The 23,590-nt window shown below is 39.4% G+C and overlaps 1 protein-coding gene across 4 annotated transcripts in view; it reads left to right on the forward strand.

The window, feature by feature from the left end:
* The window catches only part of LOC134226306 (protein kinase C-binding protein NELL2-like), a 383,009-nt gene that overhangs the window by 169,721 nt on the left and 189,698 nt on the right, over nt 1–23,590 (forward strand). The gene's annotated exons all lie outside the window — the stretch shown is intronic.

Consider the following 23,590-nt stretch of genomic DNA (forward strand, 5'->3'; position numbering starts at 1 on the left):
TTCCAGTGGTTATCTAAGACTCACTAAACGTACCGCCATCGGGGGTGACAATGGGTCTGGGGGGTGAGAATGGGTCATCGCTCTTACCGGCAATCTGGAGGTAGAAGAGCAAAAACGTTCAAAAAGGTTTCTTATATTTTAGTCTTCTTGCCCTCAGATACATTCAATCTATTCTACAAGCATTCTAAGTGGTTGAAACAGTGACCCATTCTCACCCCCATTTGACCCATTGTCACCCCCGACGACGGTATTGGGAAGCCAAATTTCGTTTCATGTGGTTGATTATTAAGATTACGATCCAGTCCTTTATTTTTTTTTGTAATTCCTGATCATAATACCTGATTTACAGTTCGCGTTTGAGTGATAAAAGTGCTTTAATGGCCACACTCATTTGGGTGCTATAATGAGAAACCAACATCAGAACAGTAGTTACGTGACTACATTTTGCTAAATTAGCTTGGGTCAGTTTTCAAATAGTGTATCCTCAGCGTAGCATAATAAATTGAATAGTTTGATAGCCATAACATCAACATTCTCCAAATGCAGACTCATCTATCGCTTCATGGTTTGTTGAACTTTGCAATGTGGCACGATAACATGGAATCTGATTGTTCTCTGGAGTAACATGATTTATTGGCAATAATGATCTTATGTAAATTAGACTGTATAATTTTGGTTCAGATTTATCATATTGAAGCTCATTTTTCGTCATTGCAAACAATAGTTGCAACTAACTGCATCTAACAACAATTGCAAACAATAGTTGCAACAAACTGCTATTCAGACAAGCTTCTCCTTTTCCAATACTAGTTATCAGTGGTTGTTCAAAACTCACTTTGTAGTTTTCAGACCCAGAATCAATTAACAGTGATTATTTAGGTCTGGCTTTGCGGATTTCAGAACCACAATTTATTTTGGCCAGTGGCCAGTTTAGACACAATTCATTCTACAGTAACTCTTTAAAGCTCACTTCAGAATTTTAATCCTCTTTAACAGTGACCATTTTGGACTCACTTTGAGATTTACAGAAGCACAATCTGTTTTGCAGTGACTATATACGGCTCACTTTGCGGTCTTCAGAACCACCATCTATTTTTCAGCGGCTATTTTGTAGTCACGTTATGGTTTTCAGAATCAGTGAGCTCTCCCTTACTCGATATTGGAGGGACCATCGAGTTAGGTATCGAGTTTTTTTTTCCAAAATGTTAAAGTTAAATTTTCCATAACATGTAGGAATATGGATTAGGGTCATTTGGCAAAATGCTATTTAGACGAAAGGGTCGTTTGGCCGAATGTCGTTTGCCCGAATAGTTGAAATTGGTTTTCCTATTGAGTGAAGTGAGAAGTGAGATATTCAAAGTGAATTGTGAAAAATGAGAATTTCAGAAATTAGAAATGAGATGTTTGAAGTGAGTTCAGATTAGTGAAAAGTGAGTACTGAGAAAAAGAGAGTTAGTACTGTGTAGTGAGATATATGCAGTAACAAGTAAGAAGTGAGTAGTAAGAATTAAAAATTAGAAGTGACAAGCGAATTGTGAGAAGTAAGAGGTGTTAGCTGTGAAGTGAGAAGTTCGAAGTGAGTAGTGAGGAAAACAGAAACAAGGGATGAGAAGTGAGAGATGATAATTAGGATGTAGAAAGCAAGATGTTCAGAAGTAACAATTGAAGAGTGAGAAATAAGACAGAAGAAAGAAGAAAAACGAAGAAAAAAGAATGGAAGAACAACAAAAAGAAGGACGAAAAACACACTTCTTACTTAAAATTTCTCATTTTTTACATCTCACTTCTTACTTTCCACTTTTCACTTTTACTTTTCATTACTCACTTCTCACTTCACAGTTCTCAAATTTCTCATTTCTAACTTTTCACTTCTCAATTTTTTCTTCTCACTACTTCTCATTTCTCACTTTTCACTTCTCACTTTCCACTATTCATTTTTCACTTCTCACCTCTTACTTATCACTTCTCATTTCTCACTTTTTACATTTCATTCCCGAGCAACACACTTGTTATAGAGAAGCTTCTGTGACACTTATGCGATCAAATTGAACCATATAAGAGTTGCTGCAACCAAACTGCCAGAACCGTGCTACAAGGGTTTCTCTTTTCACTTCCTATTTGTTACGTCTTATTTCTTATGCGACACTTCATGTAACTCTTTCTACTCATTCCTCATTAGTCACTTTTCACTATTCACAAAATAGGTTTTTTTTAACTGTTCGGTCAAACGGCATTCGGCCAAATGGCCCGACATCGTATATAATATATATTGTACATGTGAACTGATTCTGACAACATCGAGTTATCGAGGTGTAATCTAGACCTGTGCGCCGCCGCGCCACGCCGCCGCCGCCGACACTTATTGACGTACGCTGACGCCGGTCAAGGTGTCGGCGGCGCGCCATACGCCGATTGGCTCCACGCCGCCAAATTTCGTATTTCACGCCGATGATTGGCCAACATCATCTTTCTTAAAGATTTGAATGTTACATATCTTAATTGGTCTAGTGCTTATATTTGCGGCTACAAGTCAACACTATGAAAGTTGAACTTGGATTCCCAGTCTGGTAGGATTTTTTTAAACTTCCCTGAGCATGGAGTATCATTGTGATAGCTTCGTGATATGCGAATTCAAAAATGGTAATTTGGCTTCTGGAGCTGGAGCACGATGGGACACGTGACCCATCAAATTGAACATTTCCTTCACTCCTCCTTGTACTTCAATTGCCAGAATTGTTCCAAAAAACGGGTTTAATTTATTTTTATAAAAAATTCCCAAAGATATTTCGTGGTTTTCCTGAAATAATGCCTAAAGGATATCCTGGAGGAAGTGCAGAAGGAATAATTGAAGAAAGTTCTTAGAGTTTTGAGGAATTTTTGGATTTATCCTCGTGGATGATTGCCTGGAGAAAATTCTGAAGGAATTCTTGGAGGAATGTCCAACAAAATTTTTAAAGAAATTTAAGAATGTCGGCAATTTCTTCAGGAGTTCTCTAGAAATTCGTACGGAGATATCCGAAATTTCGTCCTAGAATTTTGGAAGCAAAAGGCGGAGAAAATTCCGAAGGAAATACTAGACGAATATCTGAGGCAGAGTAGAGACACTTACGCGAAGATAGAAAGAATCTCCTTTCAACAGTGTAATCCAACAGACTAATAAATAAATACGCAATATTTTATTTTGATAAACAATACCCATATAAATTTCTGGGATTTCTTGAAATATTTTCCGAAGAAAGTCCTGGAGAAAATTCTGAAGGAATGAACCTGAAGAAATTGCTTAGAGTCTTATGGAATTTCTGAATCCATCTTCGTAGTAATTTTTGGAGGATTTTCTGAAGGAATCCCTGGAGAAAATTTAGAAGGAATTCTTGGAGGAATGTTCAAAAAAAATCTTGAAGGAATCTAAGAATGTCGGTAATTCATTTGGAAATTATATTCTATATCTGAAAATTCGTCCTAGAATCTTGGAAGGAAATGGCGGAGGAAATTCCAAAAGAATTACTAGATAAATTTCCGAGGGAATGGAATGCCTTATGAAATACCTGGAAAAGTTTCAGAGGAATTGTTAAAATAATTTCCGAAGGAATTTTTCAAAAGTATGTGTGTATGTACAGTTATCCATCATTCTGGCTTGAGTCTTGCTCTGCGTAAGGCTCCACCCAATATTACAGTCGAATTTAAAGACCATTCTGCTTTCAATGCACTGCTGTATGAAGGGCAAAAACCGGAGGCGGCAGACCCGTAAGCAGAGATTCTTACGCGATGCCCGCGGGATCTCCTTTCAACAGTGTAATCCAACAGACTAATAAATAGATTCGCAATCCTTTTTGAGATTTTCGAGGGGTAACTTCTTTGAGGAATGACGCGTCAAATCCTTTACAACTGTGGGGAGTGTACCCATCTACATGGGTAGAAATTTGTATTTCCAATTCCAAACAGATTTTTTGAAGCAATTCCTGATGGAATTGTCAAGATCAATCTTATTTAGAAGAATTTTTGTAAGAACATCCAGAAGAATTTCTTAAGATATTTCCTAATGTTCTAAGAAGTTCAGAAGCAATTCCTAAGGAAATTTCAAAGAAAAAGCTGGTTTCATTTGTGGACGTTTTTTGAAGGAATTCATGAAAAAATTCCCGATGGAATTCCTGACAGAATTTTTGAAGGTATATTAGAATGAGTTTTTTGATGTCTTTCCGAAATAATTCCTGAATATATTTTCTTATTTAAGGTGTTTTCGAGAAAATCTGTAGAAATTTTCGATGGAACTCCTGCAGTAAATTCCCAAGAAATTCTTGAGAATATCCGAATATCCGCCATCTCGATATTTTGGTAGTTTTTCTTGGCATGTAGTCTTAATTCTAGAGTCAAAACTGAGTTTGTTTCACTACTGTCCAGATTTTCGAAGAAATTCTTATAGAAAATATTTAAATTTCAAAAGCTATTTGCTTGACACATCCACTAAAAATCCTTCATTTAAAATTCTGTTCGAAAACCTCTTCAGGTTCTCTTTTGGTTATTCCTTCAAGAATAGAGTCGGAATTTCCTCCAAGAATTTCTTCGAAAATCTCTTTAGAAAAGCCACAGGAATTTATATGGATTCAGGATTTATGGATTTATATTCATGCAGGGATTCCGACAGAAAACCTTCTGAAAGGCCTTTTATTTATTTTTCAGAAACTCATTTGGAACATTCTCCAGGAAGTCCTTAGAAAATTCCTGCAGGAATATCTCCGGAACGAATCATAAGGAGGAATTTTTAAAGGAATTTTCGAAGAGACTCGTAAACAAATATTAAAAAAAATGAATGAATTTACAAACAAAATTTCCGAAGATTTTCCAAAAGAATTTCAGAAGAGATTCCCGAAAGAGTTCTTAGAGGAATTTTAAAAGAAATTTGCGGAGATCTATAGGAATTTCTGAAAAAGTTGCTAAAGGAATTTCAGGGAGGAATGTTCGAAGGCATTCTTAAAGAAAATTTGGAAAAAAATCCTGGAGAAAGTTCTAAATAAATTCCAGAGAGAAATTTCGAGAGAATACTAAAAATATCTTCCTAGAGTTTCAAAAGAAATTGTTGAGGAATTACTGGAAGAATTTTTTTTTTAGAAATTCCAAAAACAAATTCCTGAAAGGAAAGAAAAAAAATCCTAAGTCTAACTCCAAAGGTTTTTTTCAAAAAGGATTTCCGATTGTATTCCTAAATCAGTGTCCCTAGGTATTCTATAGTCCTTGAAAGATTTTCCATTGGAATTTCCTAAGAAATTCTTAAAGGAATTTTCAAAGGAACTCCTAAAAAAGTTTTCCAATGAATTTCTAAAGAAATTCCCAAAAGACTCCGTAAAGGAATTTCCGAAGCAACCCCTAAAGTAATTTCTAAGGAAATTTCTGAAGGAACCTTTGAAGAAATTTAGGAACGAATTTGCGAAGAAATACCCAAATAAATTTTCAAGGGAATTCTTAGAAGAAGTTTTGAAGGAATTCATTAGGGAACATCTTAATTAATGCTTAAAATTCCTTTTTCGAATTTTCTGAGGAATATATTGAGGAATTTCCGAACGAATTTATGGATTTGTATCCAAATTGCTTTCCAATGAACTTATGTGCTGTGATGCGACAATGTCCTAGTGGAGGATGTGATGTAAACTTTTGCTCTGGACATACAAGCTACACCTATTAGGATGTTCACCCCATCAGTCTGATTGTAGTTAGTAATTCAAGACAAAATTTTCAAAACGACTTATCTGCTTTTGTAAACAAAGATTCAAACGACGATTTGACGAATCTGATAGCTCTCCCACCCAAACTAACACCATCAATAGGTAGGTGAAGGTTTCCGCTACCTGTTGATGGTGTTGGTTTGCGTGGGAGTGCTATCAGATTCGTCAAATCGTCGTTTGAATCTTTGTTTACAAAAGCAGATAAGTCGTTTTGAAAATGTTGTCTTGAATTGTACAAAAAATAATAATAAAAGGCATCATCTGGTTTGCTGCGTGAAACTTTTTTTCTCAACTCAAAATTCTTCACGCCGATTCACGCCGCCGCCGCCGCCGCCGAACATTGCTTACGGCGTGACGCCGCCGACGCCGCCGCCGCCGATGTAAAAATGGCCTTACGCCGCCGCCGTTCACAAATACTTCGGCGCACAGGTCTAGTGTAATCGAGCCTTTGGAAATTACTTCGATTTAGAGAATATCGAGAAAGGAAGGCATGCTAAATTCAAGGGACTTTGAATTTCATCGAGTAAGGGAAAATATCGTGTTACAGAACATCGAGTTAGGGAGAGTTCTCTGTATTTTACAAAGAGCATTTTAGATCTAGTTTGCCGGTCTCAGAACCCCCAACAGCCTAATGACTCCCAGGTTTATTAACTGATTGCTGGAAAAACAAGTCTCTGCTGCTTACAGTTGAGCCTCAAACAAAAGGAATTTGGGTTTTTCAACCATCTGCAGGGTAAAGTTACTTTTTATATATTTCAAAAACTGCTATTGGTATAGAGGACTAAATACGATGAATCTCTGAATCACCACAACTTATTGCCCTAGCACGAAAAATGGATTAGACTAGGCTAGAGCTAATCCGTAAAACACGTCGCAAAAGTGATCCACCAGCTTCACGGGGCATGTCTTCTTTTAATTTCAGTTAGTCAGCCAAAATTCTGTTTTTCATTTATGCAATTATTGAATTGTGCTTTGGAAAACATACATGAGAACCTGAAAGTTTCGCTAATATAAGCAATTGATAATTACGTGCTGAAGCTTATGAAGGGTTTGTAGTACTCACTCAATCTCAAGAGCACAGGAGGTTTATACACGAAAATTTACGGCAAGAAATCGCTTTTCAGGAAAGAAAACCAATCTGAAGAGTGATATCAATTTTTCGATACTTTCGATTGCCGCGAAAAGTTGGTTTGCTTGTTTTATTCCATATCCTAGCCTGTTCGTGGCATCAGCAATGCAAACCCATAGATATATTAAATGGATAACATGTATAGCAATCCGATCATAAATGCTGTCTGTATAAAAAGGTCTATATAAATGTATATTAGAATGGGGCGTCATGGTCATTTTTTCAAATCAATGGTTTTTCGAAGCCATTCTGGGTCCTGAACAACTGTGCAGAATTTGGGACCGATTGGTTGCTTCCTCGCTTTCCGCATCGCGTTTGAAGTTTGTATGGAAATTAGTATGGGAGATCGTAAATTTTTGCATTTCTACTACTAGAGGTTTCAGTTCGTCGTAAACAAAGTGGCAAATTGCGTTAAAGTATAACCCAAAGGAGGGCTTTAGAGCTAAAAAAATCCGACAAGAAGGAAGATGGGTTTTGCCCTTCGATAACCATAGGTTGTCCGGTAGTGCTGGCAGAAACATTGATTCCTTGAATATGGTTTGAACAATCAATTTTCGAAACGTAATAACATTTTTTGTAGACCTTCCAGCTACGAACCTTCTTTGGCAAAGTCTTTCCGCATCTTCCAGACTATATGCTAACGTATTGAGTCACCTCAATGATGACAAATTGAAGCCGCTAAGAGCAAAAATGTAAAAAAGTACGTTTTCCATGCTAATCTCCATATAAATTTAAATCGCGATGCGGCATGCGAGGGGTTGCAACCAATCGAGCCCATATTTTCACAGTTGAATGGGGTCCTAAAACGATTCAGAAAAATCCTGATCTCACTTGATCGGACGAAGTTTGCGTTTTTCCATACAACTGCGCCCCACTCTAATGTATATATAATGATCCCGTAGATAATTTCAATTCCATGCCTCTTCTGTAATGACGAACAGGTACCCAGGGGCTTGAATACAGAGTGTATTCCTTATTAGTGAGAACTTTACTTGAGAACGGAACGAATCAGCATTGCCATAGGGGGTATCGGATCTCAACTCCACACTGACCCCTCAAAGCGTCAACCAGGTCATAGGTTTTGGTAATGTCATCCAGCCCTTTCACTGTATTATCTCTACTGGGCCTAAAGCTCTGAACTGAACCCAAGCATCCAGTATATCCTTGGTCAACTTTTTGTACTAAGAATTCTTACGTGCAGTATTCCGCTCAAAGACGAGAATCAGCTCACCCTACACATGCAGTAGGCATCCACTCCAGAGCCAGAGAGCTTCTCTTCGCCTCGCATGGTCTTCAAGACTTCAACCTAGCTCTTTCTACTGCCCCTGGAAGATCGCCCTTGGGCTATACGGGTATATACAAACCTTCCTTTTTTGCCGCTGCCGCTACGTCAATCGTCTTTCTTTCCTGTGCCTTTGCACTTAGGATTAATGACCTTCTTCCAGGGTAGGCTCTCCTCTGAGCGAATTTCAGCACTTTCACTTGTTGGCGGTAGTGGCTATCTCTCACCTTTTCCGGCAAATTGCACTACCAGCTCTGGTGACGGCTATGCGTTATCGCAAGTTAGCAGCCTGTCTTACCGTCAACTACTTATCCTTACTAAGGAGTCGAATTTTTCTCTCTGCCTTCTCAATGAGTTCCAGCTGGGACTTCTACTCTTGCTTTGTCATGATGGCCAAGTCGCAGAGAGGTAGGTACGTGCTCTGACCTGCCAAGCTTTTTTTTGTTTTTATTAGCGAGGCTTTCAGCCCTAAGGTGGCTCATCTAGTTACCTGCCCAGCTCCTCCTTACCGTTGTCAGACGACCTTCTCTGTGGTCACCCTTAGCGAAGAGATCCACCCTATCGCGATCCTTCCTCTTCATCCTCTTCATCTATTTTTTTAACTTGTAATTTTGCTCCCACGAGTAGCTCGGGACAAGAGATCCACCACGCAAGAGCCCTGTATGACGTACAAAGGACACTTACTTCGGCTCCATTAATGACTTGGTGAGTTATTTCACCCCCAGATCATGTATCTTTTCGGCACGGGTCACCTGCCACCTTTGAATTAGATAATAGCGAACGTCATATTGCCAGCTTTAATGCCACTGAGCCTGACGACACTTTAATACGATAGGACTTACCGAGCGAGATTCGAATCTAGAGCGAACATCTAGCAAAACACCATCTCCTGTATGTATTGATATTTGAAAGTAAGTTGTCTTGCCGATGAACGAGTCGTCGAACGTCGTCGTCATCGTTAGGCGTATACTGCAAGATGAGCTGGAACATTCGTTAGATTTCAACTGCCGTAAACCTGGTGTATAAGCACTGGAAATTGAAATACTCTCTAGTACGGAAACTAACGATAAATGGTTGTACTTGCTGGTTGTAGGATTTTGGAAGATTCCATATCCCAACTCAGTCAAAGAATATAGAGGCCTTATGTTGGAATATTCCGTTGCATACGTGCATTTCAGTCCATCCTCCCCAACTCTGGCAACTTGAAGGACATACAATTGGTCCCCATTGAATTAATTAAGTCAATGCATTACACAATGCTGGGCCATATACCTACCACCCGAATGTCGAAGGCGAACGAACGAAAACCTGTGACGAAAGTGGATTAATGGAGAAATTATTCCGATTTCGATTGGCCAGCGATGATCCCAAACCCATTAGCGCCCTTCTAACGGCTATCCCCCATGATCGAAACGCCATTTAACAAATGAACCTCGTCTGGAGGTCTTAGCTGACCTTGGTGATGAGCCCGATGCCAGATCCATTCGAAACCGAGGGTCCACAGAAACAACACTAATTGTCCGAGGCGGTCCCGGTGAATAATTGCTTGTTCGGGAGATGGAATGCTAGCGCTTGGGACCCCGGGAAAGCGAGACCTAAGAGGCTAGAACAATCGATAAATTAACCCGGGAGACCGGAGTCTCACATAACCCGCCGTCAAAGGTGGTACGCAAACGGTGATCGGCAGTGGCGCAGGAATGCACCCCGAACATGGTGCGGACCGTTGTTGATTGTAGGTGCACTCGGGAGCGCGACTGACGATAGCGTGCAGACACTTGATTCAAAGAGGTCACCGGCAGCGCTGGCTGTTCGGGCTTTCCTAGCGGGACGACGACGGCAGCGGGTGACGACGCGCACTCATTTCTCATTAAAATTCTCTATTTACATAATTTATTCGATTCATTTTCTCGGTCCCATTTGACGACTCTTGGTTTCTTTCTGCCGGACTACTTAACCATCATTTGCGTTCCTTGGTGCTTTGAGGAGAAGGGAATGCTGATTATGTGCGTAGCCGCTAATGATTACTCAACATAGACACGTTTAAAGTCGATAATAGGCGCACTATTGTAAATTATTCTGCAGTTCGTGTTGAATAAACTAAACGTTGATAGTGCATAGATCTGTCAAAACAATCTAACTCATATTCTAGAGTTCTTCATGTTTTAATCGAAGTAAGAAAATTGTATGTAGAAAAGTAAATGCAGCTCCATTCCCAGTTGGAAATCTCTCACACCTTTTACTTATATAAACAAATATAAGTAAAAGGAGTGAGTAATTTCCAACTGGGAATGGAGCTGCATGTATGCATATTGCAAACATACAGAATGAAATTGTAATTGTTCGGCTTTCGGAAAGAGCAAATAATTACAGCTTCAAGAAATAGAAGTTTTTTTTATTTTGCTTAAATTGCGTTGAGTACTACTGAGTTTTAAAAACACATAATAAATCTTAAAGAGCCAATCATCTGCATGACTTATTATTTCCATATTTTTAAATTCTTTGTTATACTTGAATCATATATCTTCCAATAACTTCCCTAGTAGATACGCATCAGAAGGCTATCGAACAATCTATAGAACTACCATTAAGAATCCACCAGTTCGCAGCTCATCCAGACGGAGATCATATTTCACGCGTTTATCATTTGCAAGACATTTCCTCGCGGCTCCAGACGTTCATTCATTTTTCACCTGCCGAGTGCGCCACTTACCATTCATAAATTTGCTCTTTGTTTGTCGAAGGCATTGAATCGATTAGCCCTCCCGCCCGTTTGGAACCAATCAATCAATCAGTCGCTTGATCAACAATCGGCGACGTGGCCATTAATCAATCAAGCGTGTGCCTTAATGTTGTATCTCGAACGGATCATTATTCAGCCGGCCGTGTGCCGTCAATCGCGCGATCGAGTTCTGCGGAAACCCAGCGAACTTGGTTTTAATAAGCCGCAATAAAACCACAATCGTGCCCGAACAATCTGCCCGTTTGAGTGGCGCAAAAAAGGGATATAATCCGAAACTCAATATCTGACAGGTTCACACCGCAAAACAGTAGCAAACCGTGATGCTTGAGAGATTGTTAGCACCTGCCCATGAAATCGTAAAAATGGGTTTTATGACAGCGGTTATATCGTTTGATTTAATGACCTAGGAGTCGAGGGGCGATCATTACGAAGGATCATGATCTTTGCAGTAATCAGTTAGCGGAAAACTGCATAAGCGTTCATAATTGATTATGACAACCATATATAAGAACAAAATTTATGAAGGTGTTTCTTCACTACCAAATTTGGTAAATATACGATGGGAATACACAAAAGCCGACAACTAATTATAATTCGCATTAAAAATTCCACAGCAGGGAGATCAATCCATAAATTACCCACTTTCTGTCTGTTTTTTTCCTCAAGGATAAAAAGGCACTCATGCACACTATAAGTGAATCAGCAGTTTGCGAAACAAAATAAGTGTGTTGGTAGCGAACGGTACAATGGACGTAATACCGATGTAATCTTCTCGTGTATATTCTTATGTACTTGTTAAGGTAGCAAAAACTTTTTGTCAATTAGCCTATAGCTAAGCGGAAAGACAAACAGTTAAAAATTCTGAAAATTACACGCCATGGAAATATTTGAACGCATATTTTTGTGCTGAATATCCTCTAATTTTACAACCAACTTTTTCTTGTACGCAATATTGAATACAAGCTCCATAGTAACAACGACCTGTAATTTTAAAAAGTGATGGAAAAATGAGTCGAATCGAACGGAGGCTTTTTGTTACATTATATATGCTTCACATTTTTATACTGTGTACTGTTATACGTTCCTGAAGGGCTCATAAATTTTCCGAAACTTACCTCAAGTTGTTGATCGGGCACACCTACATACTGTAATCGTCGGACGAAGGGTCGTCAGTTAGCCACCTCTATATGGACAAAAATTGCACACGAATATCGCGCATGAACGATTTTATTGCTTTTTTTTTTCTTAGAAATGTACCCAATACTATTTCAGAGATGACGAATCATGAATGCAGACAATATTTCTACAGATGTTCTAGGTTCTCCAAACTATTCTGGATCTCTGAGCCTTGGTCTGCCAGGTCAATTACGCTTGGTTCGAGACCAATAGCATGGTTCCCATACAGGTCCTTGGAGCCCATGCGCATAATTGACGATCTAGATATGTCCAAACCGGATGTTCTAAGTTCTCCAAATCATTCTGGAGTTCAAACCAATTGGTCTACCAAGTCAACTGGGCTCGATACAAAGCCAATAGTAACTCATGGGGTCCAAACATGCCCTTAGAGGTCATGCGCATGATTTACGATTTAGATATGTTCAAATCGGATGTTCTAAGTTCTCCAAATCATTCTGGAGTTCAGACGACCACTGGGCACGATACAAAGTCAATAATAACCTATGGAGTCCATACATGCCCTATGATCCCATGTGCATGATTTAAGAATTGGATATGTCTAAACCGGATGTTCATTCTGGAGTTCAGACGAATTGGTCTACCAAGACTACTGGGCTCGATGCAAAACCAATTGCAACCCATGATGTCCATACAAGCCTTCAGAGGCCATGTGTATGATTTACGATTTCGATATGTCAAACCGTATGTTCTAAGTGCTCCAAATAATTCTGAAGTTCCGACGAATTGGTCTACCAAGACAACTGGGCTCGATACAAAGCCAATAGTAACCCATGGAGTCCATATATGCCTTATGAGCCCATGTGCATGATCTAAGAATTAGATATGCCCAAATCGGATGTTCTAAGTTCTCCAAATAATCCTGGAGTTCAGACGAATTGGTTCACCAAGACCACTGGGCACCCATGGAGTCCATACAGGCCCTTATAGGCCATGCGCATGATTTACGATTTAAATATGTCCAAACCGGATGTTCTAAGCTCACCAAATCATTCTGTAGTTCAGAGAAATTGATCTACCTCGTCAACTGAGGTTGGTACAAAATCAATAGCAAGCCATATTCTCTATCCAGGCCAGGCTTTACGCTTTATATATGTCCAGTTCGGATGATCTGAGTTCTCCAAATCACCCAGCAGCTCAGAGCAATTGATATACAAAGGCAACTGGCCAAGGTTCAAAAGAAATAGCAACCCATGGTGTCCATATAGGCCCATGGTAGCCATGCGCATGATTTGCGATACAAATTGAACGTTCGAAGTTCTCCAAATCGTTGTGGAGTTTAAACCAATAGATCTTTCAAGTCAACTGTGGGGTTTTAAAACCAATAGCAACCCATGATGTCCCCAATAGACTTGACAATCAGCTTGCGAATCATCAAAACAGACTTCCTTCCACTCTCTCCTTCCGAATGAAACATGTAGTTTAATAAGCACGAACGAAAAACACGACCTGACGTGTCGCGATACAAAGGTAGATACACCCAAAAAACAAATCTGACAATTATTGTTTAAAACCTTGGCATATACAATTCTGTAAGCTTTTTTACAGATAACATACGACCCAAGAATTGTATTAAAATCTTCCGAAATTGCATATGCCAAATTATTATACAATTTCTGTAAGGTTCTTATGCAGAACTGTATTAAAATTTGCTGATAGCTGTCATGTATATTCTTTAACTTTCTTACCCCTGGAGGAACTCCCAAAGGAATTCCTGGAGGAACTTCCGGACGAATTCCTGGAGAAACTTCCGGACGAATTCTTGGAGAAACTTCCAGAGAAATTTTTGGAGGAACTTGCGGAGGAATTCTTGGAGGAACTTTTGAAGGAATTTTTGAAGGCACTTCCGAATGTATTTCTCAAGGAACTTCCGAATGAATTCTTGAAGGAATATGCGGAGGAATTCCTGCAGGAACTTCTGTAGGAACTCCTGGCGGAACTTCCGAAGGAATTCCTGTAGGAACTTTCGAATGAAATTCTGGAGGAATATCCGAAAAAATCTTGGAGGAATTTACGAAAGAGTTTCTGAAGGAACTCCTGAAGGAATTCTTGGAGGAACTTGCGCAGGAATTCCTGGAGGAACTTCCGGTGGAATTTCAGGAGGAACTGAGGAAATTCTGGAGGAGTTACTGGAGAAACCTGCGTAGGAATTCTAGGAAGAACTTCTGGAGGAATTTTAATAGCAGCTTAAAGAGGAACTTCTCAAAGAATTTCTGGAGTATTTTCCGACGGAATCTGGAGAAACTTCCTACATAATTTCTGGAGGAATTTCCGAAGGACGCTTATTTGTGTTTTTATCGGGATTATCTAAAAAAAAAACAGGAACGCCGTCTTCGCCCAGAGGTCGTACAGACTGAACACTTAACACTTGAGACAACGGACAGGACACATAACACCCAGTGGACCAGTGGAGAATTCTCCGATCACGAAAAGTTTCCTCCTTACCGGAGCGGGAATCGAACCCACACTCCATAGCACATGCGTCTAAACAATTGACGTCACTAACCGCACGGCCATGAAGCCCACAGGGATTATCTACAACATAAAGGATAGCTTCCGGAGGAATTTCTGGAGGATTTTCCGGAGGAATTTGTGGACGAACTTCCGAAGGACTTTTTGGAGAAACTATCGAAAGAAACTCTGGAGGACTTTCTGGAAGAATTCCTGGGAGGATCCTTCAGATTTCTTTCTTTAACCCTCTACAACCTAAATTTTTGTTTCCGCTCAAAATCAATATTTTGCTTGGGGTCGTTCAAAAATGATGTCACAGGTTTTAGGGGGGAGGGGGTCTATGATTTTGTGACACTACATGTACTAGGCATACAAAAAAGCGTGACAGAAAGGGGAGGGGGGTCTAAAAATCCCAAAAAGTAGTGGACGTCATATTTGAATCACCCCCTTTCTAAAATCGATCTATACACGGTTTGGGCATTAACAATTTAATCAATTCCACACCTTGAATTTTTTTAAATTTTGTTTTTCCAAGTTTTTTATCCAATCAAATCATTTCTTGAATCTTTTAATCTTTTTTGATTTTTAAATATAGGGGAAAAGACGGCTTTGGCAGGTTTTGTTCTATTATTGGCAGGGGGGTTTTTGTCGACCGAATTTTATGAAATTTGTCCACAATATTCTTTGATATCCAAAGAATGTTTAGGCCAAATTTGAGCATAATCAGTCATAAACAACCCCCCTGACAATAATAGAACAAAACCTGCCAAAGCCGTCATTCCCCCTAATTAGAGTTTGAAAATTCCTATTAAATGCTGACTTATTGCAATTTTTCAATGTTTAGGGTAACGTATAACGAGTTGGATAAATATTTTAGAGTGTAACATTCACCACTATATTCATTCTATTGAGGTTAGTTGTAGAAAAAAATACTAAACTACATATAACTTCACTCTTCAAAGGTATACTAGCGAAACCAAGAAAGAACAAAATATTACTCAATTTCCAGTATTTTTTTATAAATGTGTAGAACTTTCAAAATTGTCTTTAAACCAAAATTGAAGTTTATATTATTGATCAACATCAAAATCTTTCCAAAATCTGCTCAATTGAAAATTACAAAAAAATAATCAAGATACCCCGTCTAAAGGCGGTCTTGGGCACTAGAGTGTTAATTGATTAATATAATATTTGTTTAAAGATATAAACCCTTGTCAAATAGGATTCTCGATTTTTGAAAGAAAACTTGGTTGTTAAATCTAATTAAAAATTTTAATAAATAGAGCTTCATTGGATTCTTAGATGATTACAATTTTACTGGTTTAATTTCGTTAATTATAAAAAAAAATTCCTTAAAAGTGTCAAGCTTGCAATGTATTAACGGCATGAGAAAATGGCTCAATAATACTTACTTCTGTTATTGATACCATACTCTGTTATGAACTAGCTCTGGATAAGAGGTAAAATACCAAAGGAATAATACCAAAAACTAATATGCACAATACTTAAGCCATAACAAACTCAGTTATTAAATTGAATTTGAATACCAAATGCATAACCAATTGTTATTCATTTGGTATTGAAATACCTAAGCATGGTATGCCTCAAGTATTCTGCATATAAGTTTTTGGTATTATTTTTTGGTATTTTACCTCTTATGCAAGGCTAAATCATACCAATTTCTGTTATCGAGGCCGTCGCTCCTGCTCGGGTAGGAAACATATTTACCTATATTGAGACAAAATTTCGTCCAAATCAAAAGAGGTGCTTTTTTGCAAATCGACTTTTATTTTTGAAATCGATTTTTTCAGTGTATGACTGATTTGACAATATTTGACTGATTTTGCGATAGTCACCCACTTTTTTGTAGGATGCGCCGTTTCACGAATTAAGCCATTTGAAAAAAAATCGGTACAAAAATTTGGCCCTTTTCAAAAGAAAGTCTAGGTCAATTTTGGAAAAAAAAAAAAAAAACAAGTGTGCAAAGTGGCTCTTTGTAACAAAGTTTACATGTCCAGAAAGTTTCATTCAAATCTGAGAGAGTGCTGCCGAAATCTGATGGCGCGAAAACCCTCTAACCCAATTGGAGGACCAAAATGCTAAAACATGAAGGCTATCATTGCCGGCCACGCCCATCTTCTCCGTTACAAGACAAAAAAAGGAAATGATGATATGACATCTATTTAACGAGAGGAAAGCGGCTCACCGATGCCCACATAAATGGTATATTAGGAATATCATCACAAGCAAATGATATAAGTTTGTACATACGTTGGAAGTGACCATGCTAAGAAATTTATGTCACTCCGTTCTCCTTAGTGTTTCTTCTTCTAGGGATGCGACAAGGTATTAGACTTGCCCTGGATAATCAGCCTAGGTTTAAGCGCCAATACTCGCTCCTGAAACAAGAAAGAAAAACCCTGATTAATCCACCTAGCGGTGATGGTGCCTTTCTCGTGCAAATAAAAAAAATGTATTTTGTTCATAACTTCCGAGCCCATTGTCCGATCTGGCCAATTTTCAATAGGAATGGGAAAGGAAAGTATCTCATTATTTGATTCTCGGGTCGTACACTAAGTGCACTTAAGGAGGAAAGAAAATTAGCAAACAGCTACTGCGTGATTAGTGCTATCGCTCAGAGTTGCACTAATACTTTTGCAGAGGGCAAAAAGAGGGAAACGACACACACTCGGTGGTGATGAGATCGGAAAGCTTTTTCCTTCGTTAAAAATTTCTTGCACCTTAAAGACTATATAATTAATATGTTTAATCGCTGACAAGGACAAAGCCAAAATAAGCCTTGCCCCCAGAACGTAGATAAAGTTTCAGATATGATATAACACATAAGTGTAAGAACACTTCTACAATATAAGTATGAATCAGATAGATCTCACCAAATTAGAACCGTAAAACTGATGTCACTCCCTGGCGCATTCAAAGAAGCCGCCTGATTTGAAGCAGGTATGCATGGAGTGTATGGAATTCATTATGGCACATAAAAATGGATTTCACCTCACTACCGGTCGAATGATTGTTCGATACTCGCGTCGTCCTCTTCTACAGAAAGCGATTCCGTTTCCAGAGTGTCGTAAACCTCACCGACCGAACACAAATTTCAGTGGCACACGCAAACAACACACAAAAATTATCCAACAATAAGAACTGGACCTGCCCTTCGTCATCAATATGACCAGAATCACATCACTTCGTTTCACATCACTAAATTGTGACTTAGCACCAGTCAAATTCACGAAATTTTCACCCGAAACGGATAAGGAAAAAAAACTGTCATGATGAAACACACTACCGTCCGCGCGCAAAGCTTACTTCGATCTCCTGGGTCGGCCACTCCTTACGTAGGGGCAGAAACGAAATCTGTAAACAATCATTAGACCGGAGCCCAGCTAGACAGTGCAGCAGACCTAGAGGCAAATGGCGGCATAACTTCCATAAAGCAATTGACAGAAATCTAACTTGGCTAGGTTAAGGCGACATGATATCACCTAGAATAAGGATTTTTCAAGTCGGCTCTTTACACCACTCGGGAAGCACATGACCCATGAGTAAAGTAAGTAAAAACTGTTTATTAATTAATTCGATTTTATATAGCCGATTATATATCAAAGCTTAGTAGACACATACAAAGTATGACTACGGCAAGTCAGTCTGCAAAAGACTTGAGCGAATCAATGCCTTCACTGGATGAAGTAGGGTGGGTGTACCAATTGTCGCCATACTTAAGAACAACTATTTTTTAGAAAATAAGTAAAAGGCATGTGGGTGGTCTTTATATATCAAGCGAAAGGTTTTACTTTGGTGGTGGTGGTGGGTGGTGGTGGTCTTTATATATCAAGCGAAAGGTTTTACTTCCTGCTCCTTAGAACAGCTGTGAAAACCACAATAAAATTTGTTATAATCCTCGAAATTGATTAATCCACAATAGGAACGCATGCACCAGTTGTGGCACTATTCTTAATTTTGGTTCCTTATTTGGCAAATCCCATTGTTTTCTTATGGGATTGGCCAAATAGGGACCACTAGTGCGACAACTGGTGCAAAGGACGTCAAAAATAAGGCAAAATCAATTTTTACAATTATGCTTTGCTTGTTTTGGAGGAGATCAAAGGTGTTATCGTATCATATGAATATGCTTTATCGATATGAACTTGGTTTGCGGTGATTTGATTGGCCATTTGACATATAAAGCACTAGTGCGACAACTGGTGCTATAGCCACAACTGGTACATCTAGCCTAGTTGAATCCGGATTCTCTACAAACGGTCAGCATCTAATTCTGTGCGGTCTGATCTGAGCTTATCAAACGTGACAAATTAAAACAGCTCAGCCGACTGTAATCCGTTCATCATCGCATATTTTATGAACAAGCATTCACTCTGTAAAGCTTAAGATAAGACGATGCAGATTGCCTTGAGTTTGAATCACTTGCTTCTACTTCCAAAGCAGGAATAAATTCAATAATTTGCATCCATCTGCGGCAAAACATTCGAATGAAAAAAAGCAAATACTTTTTAAATTTCGATGTCGCATTATATACGTATATGCAGCATTTAGAAACTACGGATAATGTACATTATCCGTATCCAACAGTATCAGGAAGTTTTCTTTGTTATACAATGTACGGCAACGTGTCGCTTCTAGAGTAAAAATCAACTTGTCCGGCCCAGACAGTGCACCAATGGAAACCCGAAACGCCGCCAAGTCTAGACGGTTTAAAACATTTTCCCGGCAACAACTGTCAGCGCCCGGTACGCAGAAGATAGGAGCACCATAAAACCTGGCCATAGACTATCAGTGCGAGCGCCAGGCTAGTTAGCACAGCAACCGCACTCGCCAATAGATCCAAATTAAAACTGACACCAGTCCTCGCACGCAGGCCTGCCTCATTTTCCACCGACAACCACAGATTAAACCCTCCCCCTCCACACCGGCAATAAAAACAGAGCAATGCTCACAAATCTCTCACAGATTTGAACTTTCACACCGTTCGCGTCTGTCGTATAGACATCGTCGCGGTCGCTGTCTGGCGAGGAGAGCACGCACATTCTCATGCCGCCCAATTAGACGGGTCCATTAATTAAGCGAAATTGTCTCACCGCGAATCATCCCATTAGTATTTGCTTTTGTGAAGTCGTGTCGTTTACACCACATGTTGTAGAAATTATGAGAGAAAGCGAAGATTATAGCGAATAGACTTGATTTTTTGTTCTTTAAAGTGCAAGGTGGAAATCCTACAAGCATTATGAAACAAACTGAGCTCCAGCGTGAGCGAAAACTTCCACACTTCATGGCTTTCATGACTATCTACATACCAAGAATAAAATCCCACCCACCGTTTTCAATTTCCGCACCAGCCTGCTTCCGGGCAGAGACGGCGCTAAATGGACATAGACAACGACGCGACGCTTTCGGTTCTGGTCGTTGGTCTTCTACAAATCAATTTTAATTGCTGCTTGCACAGTGCATGCAGGCGGGCACTATGTATTGAATTTGGTTTTTCTGCATGCTCGGAATTACTCCATCCATGGTTCCACGCTTGCTAATAAGCCATCAACCGTTCCTAAATGCTAAACGTGGTGGGCACAGGTGGGGGACGTGTCGCTTTGAGGGTGGACTCGATTAGTTGGCAATTTTGCTGCGTTAGTTAGAATAGATTGAATAATTTATGGCCCTGTTAATTGGTGTTACATGGCATGGGTGGATGCAACATACGAGCAGCAGTAGGAGACAGTTGGCTTGACGGGTGAACTACATCCCCCAAACCGACACCTAACAAGACAATCTCAACAAACCAGAACATTGTTCAACTAATGGGTAGAGTTTGTGTGCTAAATATGTTAGAAGTATCTTAGAATGCTTAGGGCCTCTAGTCTAGTCGAACTAGTAGCAAAAATAAGATATAGCAATTAGGGAGCTTACAGTTGTTCATTTTACCCTGCAAATCACATACTTTCAATAATGTTCACCGTAGCACACCCGAGCCGGAAATGTATGTAGAGCCAGTAAATTGGTACAGACTAATCTACCTTTTTTGCATTTTAAAATTGAAAATATTTAGCTCGCAAATGGACAGATTTTACCAAGATTTCCAAGCATTAATTCGATGTATGAAACCCCAAATTAAATCCGTGAGAACTAAAAGTTACACGAACGGATCACGTCATCAATAACTAACTGGGTTTCAAAACATCGCTTCTAATTTTTCAAAATTTATTGCGAATGAAAATTGAAACCATTTAATTAGAGCGGAATTTATAGCAATTCTAAATCAGAGTCAGGTATATAATTGACAAATGTGATTTAAATGAAAAACAGCCGATACATATTATGAAAGATCTGTGCGGTCGTCTAAACTGCTAAATGTTGCCTTTGATAAGGGTAGCCCACACAATCAATTTGGTTCCTCCCAGCATGGGGTCATAGCGCTAACAACTGATATTCTCGAAATCAAGCAAAACACATTTCAGAGCCGAATTTAAATGCGAAAATTTGGCGTCTGAAATTCCATTCAGAAATTCCCACTACCAAGGTTCCGTTGCCGGCCCTGCGTCCCCACCGATTTGTACCGATAAGAAATAGTAGATTTGTATATGTCTGGGGACCTGGTTTTATTATCACATCTGCCGATCGGTCACATTTAACGACGACTACCTTCCACCGATGGCGATCGGTGGTCACCTTAGACGCGGCAGTCAGCACCCGTTCATTACCATATCGCACCACCACACGGTGAGCCTTCTGCTCTGCCGTTTATCGCCTCAGCTCACCCAGAAATCGATATCCGAACGATACGGTTCTACATCGTCAGCGTGGCTCTCGATTAGCATAACATTCCGATAAATATTGGAATTATCGATCGCAGCAGCAGCGGACAACAATAGGCATCTGATGAGATAGAAACAAGCCGCGATGTGGCGTTCGAAACCGGGGAGCTGTCGGAATCGTTTGGGTGCAAACGCGCCGTACAATCGGAGAATGGACCTCGTCGCCTCAATGAGCTGCTAATCGTGCGTATCATGCCGTTGTTGCTCTGTGGCCTCTGTGGGGTGCGATTGACGTTGAAGCTTCCTCCGTAAGGGCCTTGTGAGATCGCCTGGGTTGGCTCTGTATAGGAGTGACATCAGGGCGTCAGTTGATTCATGCTGATGGCTTCATATTCGCAGGTGCTTCGGTCAGGAGCTTATGAAATATTAAATTTAATTGGGCCGACCTCTGGAATTGAGCGCCGGAGGGGCAAATCGTTTGCGCTCGGTTGGTTATAATATGGTTGACGATTTTATGACTGTTTTCGGTGTTAGTGCGTGGTTGGATCGTAATTTATCAGACTTACCAGGAGATTTGACTGTCGAAAAAATTATGGAGGCGATGCATTGGCGCTGATTTGGTTAACAATAGTGCTTGACTGTTCACTATTGTATCGATTCAAGTTGACAGAATTATTTTTTAAGTTTCAGTATGGAGGCGAATTTTATTATGTGACAAAATTGATTTACGAATGTGTGTGATTCGTTCCGAAAGCCGCGCGTTTAATTAAATAGTAAACAAGTTTACGACGTATTTTATTATCTAATCTGCCGTTAAATTTAAGCATTGAGCATGAGCTGATTGTTTTTGGCCTAGTAGGTAAGAAATAAATGTTATATGATTTTTGAAAAGCCATATTTTTATTTCACAGATTAATATTAAAATAGCACTTTTTGAATAATCATGATATTTTACAGGCTCTATGCTATTCTACCCCCAAGGGAGGCTTCACCTGAATTATATTTCCTTAAATAAAGCAGTTATTAACTGATCACGTTTTATGACTCTATGATGTGTCTTGAAGGACATCCTGTTCGAACTGGTAAAATTTTTAAAAATGATAAAATTATGCAGTGATAATAAAGAAAAATGGTCGGCACAAAATGTTTAATTCCTTTTTATTAACTACAATAAGTTATTAAATACTAAGCAGGATATGTGTGATTTGTGAATTACGTAGGCCATATTTCGTCTTGTAATCCGAAGTTCTACCGCTGAGTTTTGAGATAACTGGTGGCAACACATATATGAAGATCGAGAATATCATTTCGAGAGGATGGCTTAATCCATACATGGGTTGAGACTTACAGTTTTGCTTCCTATCCGTAGAATGTATGATTTTGGGGCCTGAAAATCTCTCAGATGAAACAACTTTTGCAGAAAAAAGTTTTCATTCTTCTGCTAAAATAACGGTACCTACCATTTAAAAATGCCTATCTACCATCATAGGTATGGTCGTACACCCCACCATATTCCAGGTTGCTCATTCTAGGGTTGGAAGTCATCTAACTCGCTGCACACAGGCCGCAGGTCTTTGGGGGTCTGTCCCGGAACCGCAATCCTCTTCCAGAATACAAACATCCTTCCTTCGACATACAAACTACATGTCCAGCCCATTCTAATATGCCGTATTTTATCAGTCTGTCAATGTCTACATTTTTGGGGAAAGGCCGTTTGGCCGAATACCACTAGGCCGAAAGTTGTATGGCCGAATATACCATTTGGCCGAATCGAACATTAGGCCGTTGGCCGAAAGGGTCTTTTGGCCGAATATGACATTTGGCCGAATAGGACATTTGGCCGAAAAGGCCATTTGGCCGAATAGGCCATTTGGCCGAATAGGCCATTTGGCCGAATAGGACATTTAGCCGAATAGGACATTTGGCTGAAAAAGACATTTAGCCGAATAGGGCATTTGGCCGAATGAGCCTCTTGAACATGACAGACATCTTACTACTCTCTTCTCACTTCTCATTTTTCACATTGAAATTTCAATTTTAACTCCTCATTTCTCACTTCTCACTTACATTTAGTGAGAAGTGATAAATGGAAGTGAGAATTGTGACGTCTCACTTCTCATTCCTCATTTTTCAACTCTCATTGTGAAAAGTGAGAAGTGGAATGATTCACTTCTCACTTCACACAACTCACTTTTCACAGTGAGAATTAACAAATGAAGAAAGCAAAGTTATATGTCTCACTTTTCACTCCTTATTTTTCACTTCTCTTTATACAAAGTGAGAAGCGTGAATTGA

The sequence above is a fragment of the Armigeres subalbatus genome, chromosome 3 (genome assembly GCF_024139115.2).
Source record: "Armigeres subalbatus isolate Guangzhou_Male chromosome 3, GZ_Asu_2, whole genome shotgun sequence".
NCBI classification, from domain to species: Eukaryota; Metazoa; Arthropoda; class Insecta; order Diptera; family Culicidae; genus Armigeres; species Armigeres subalbatus.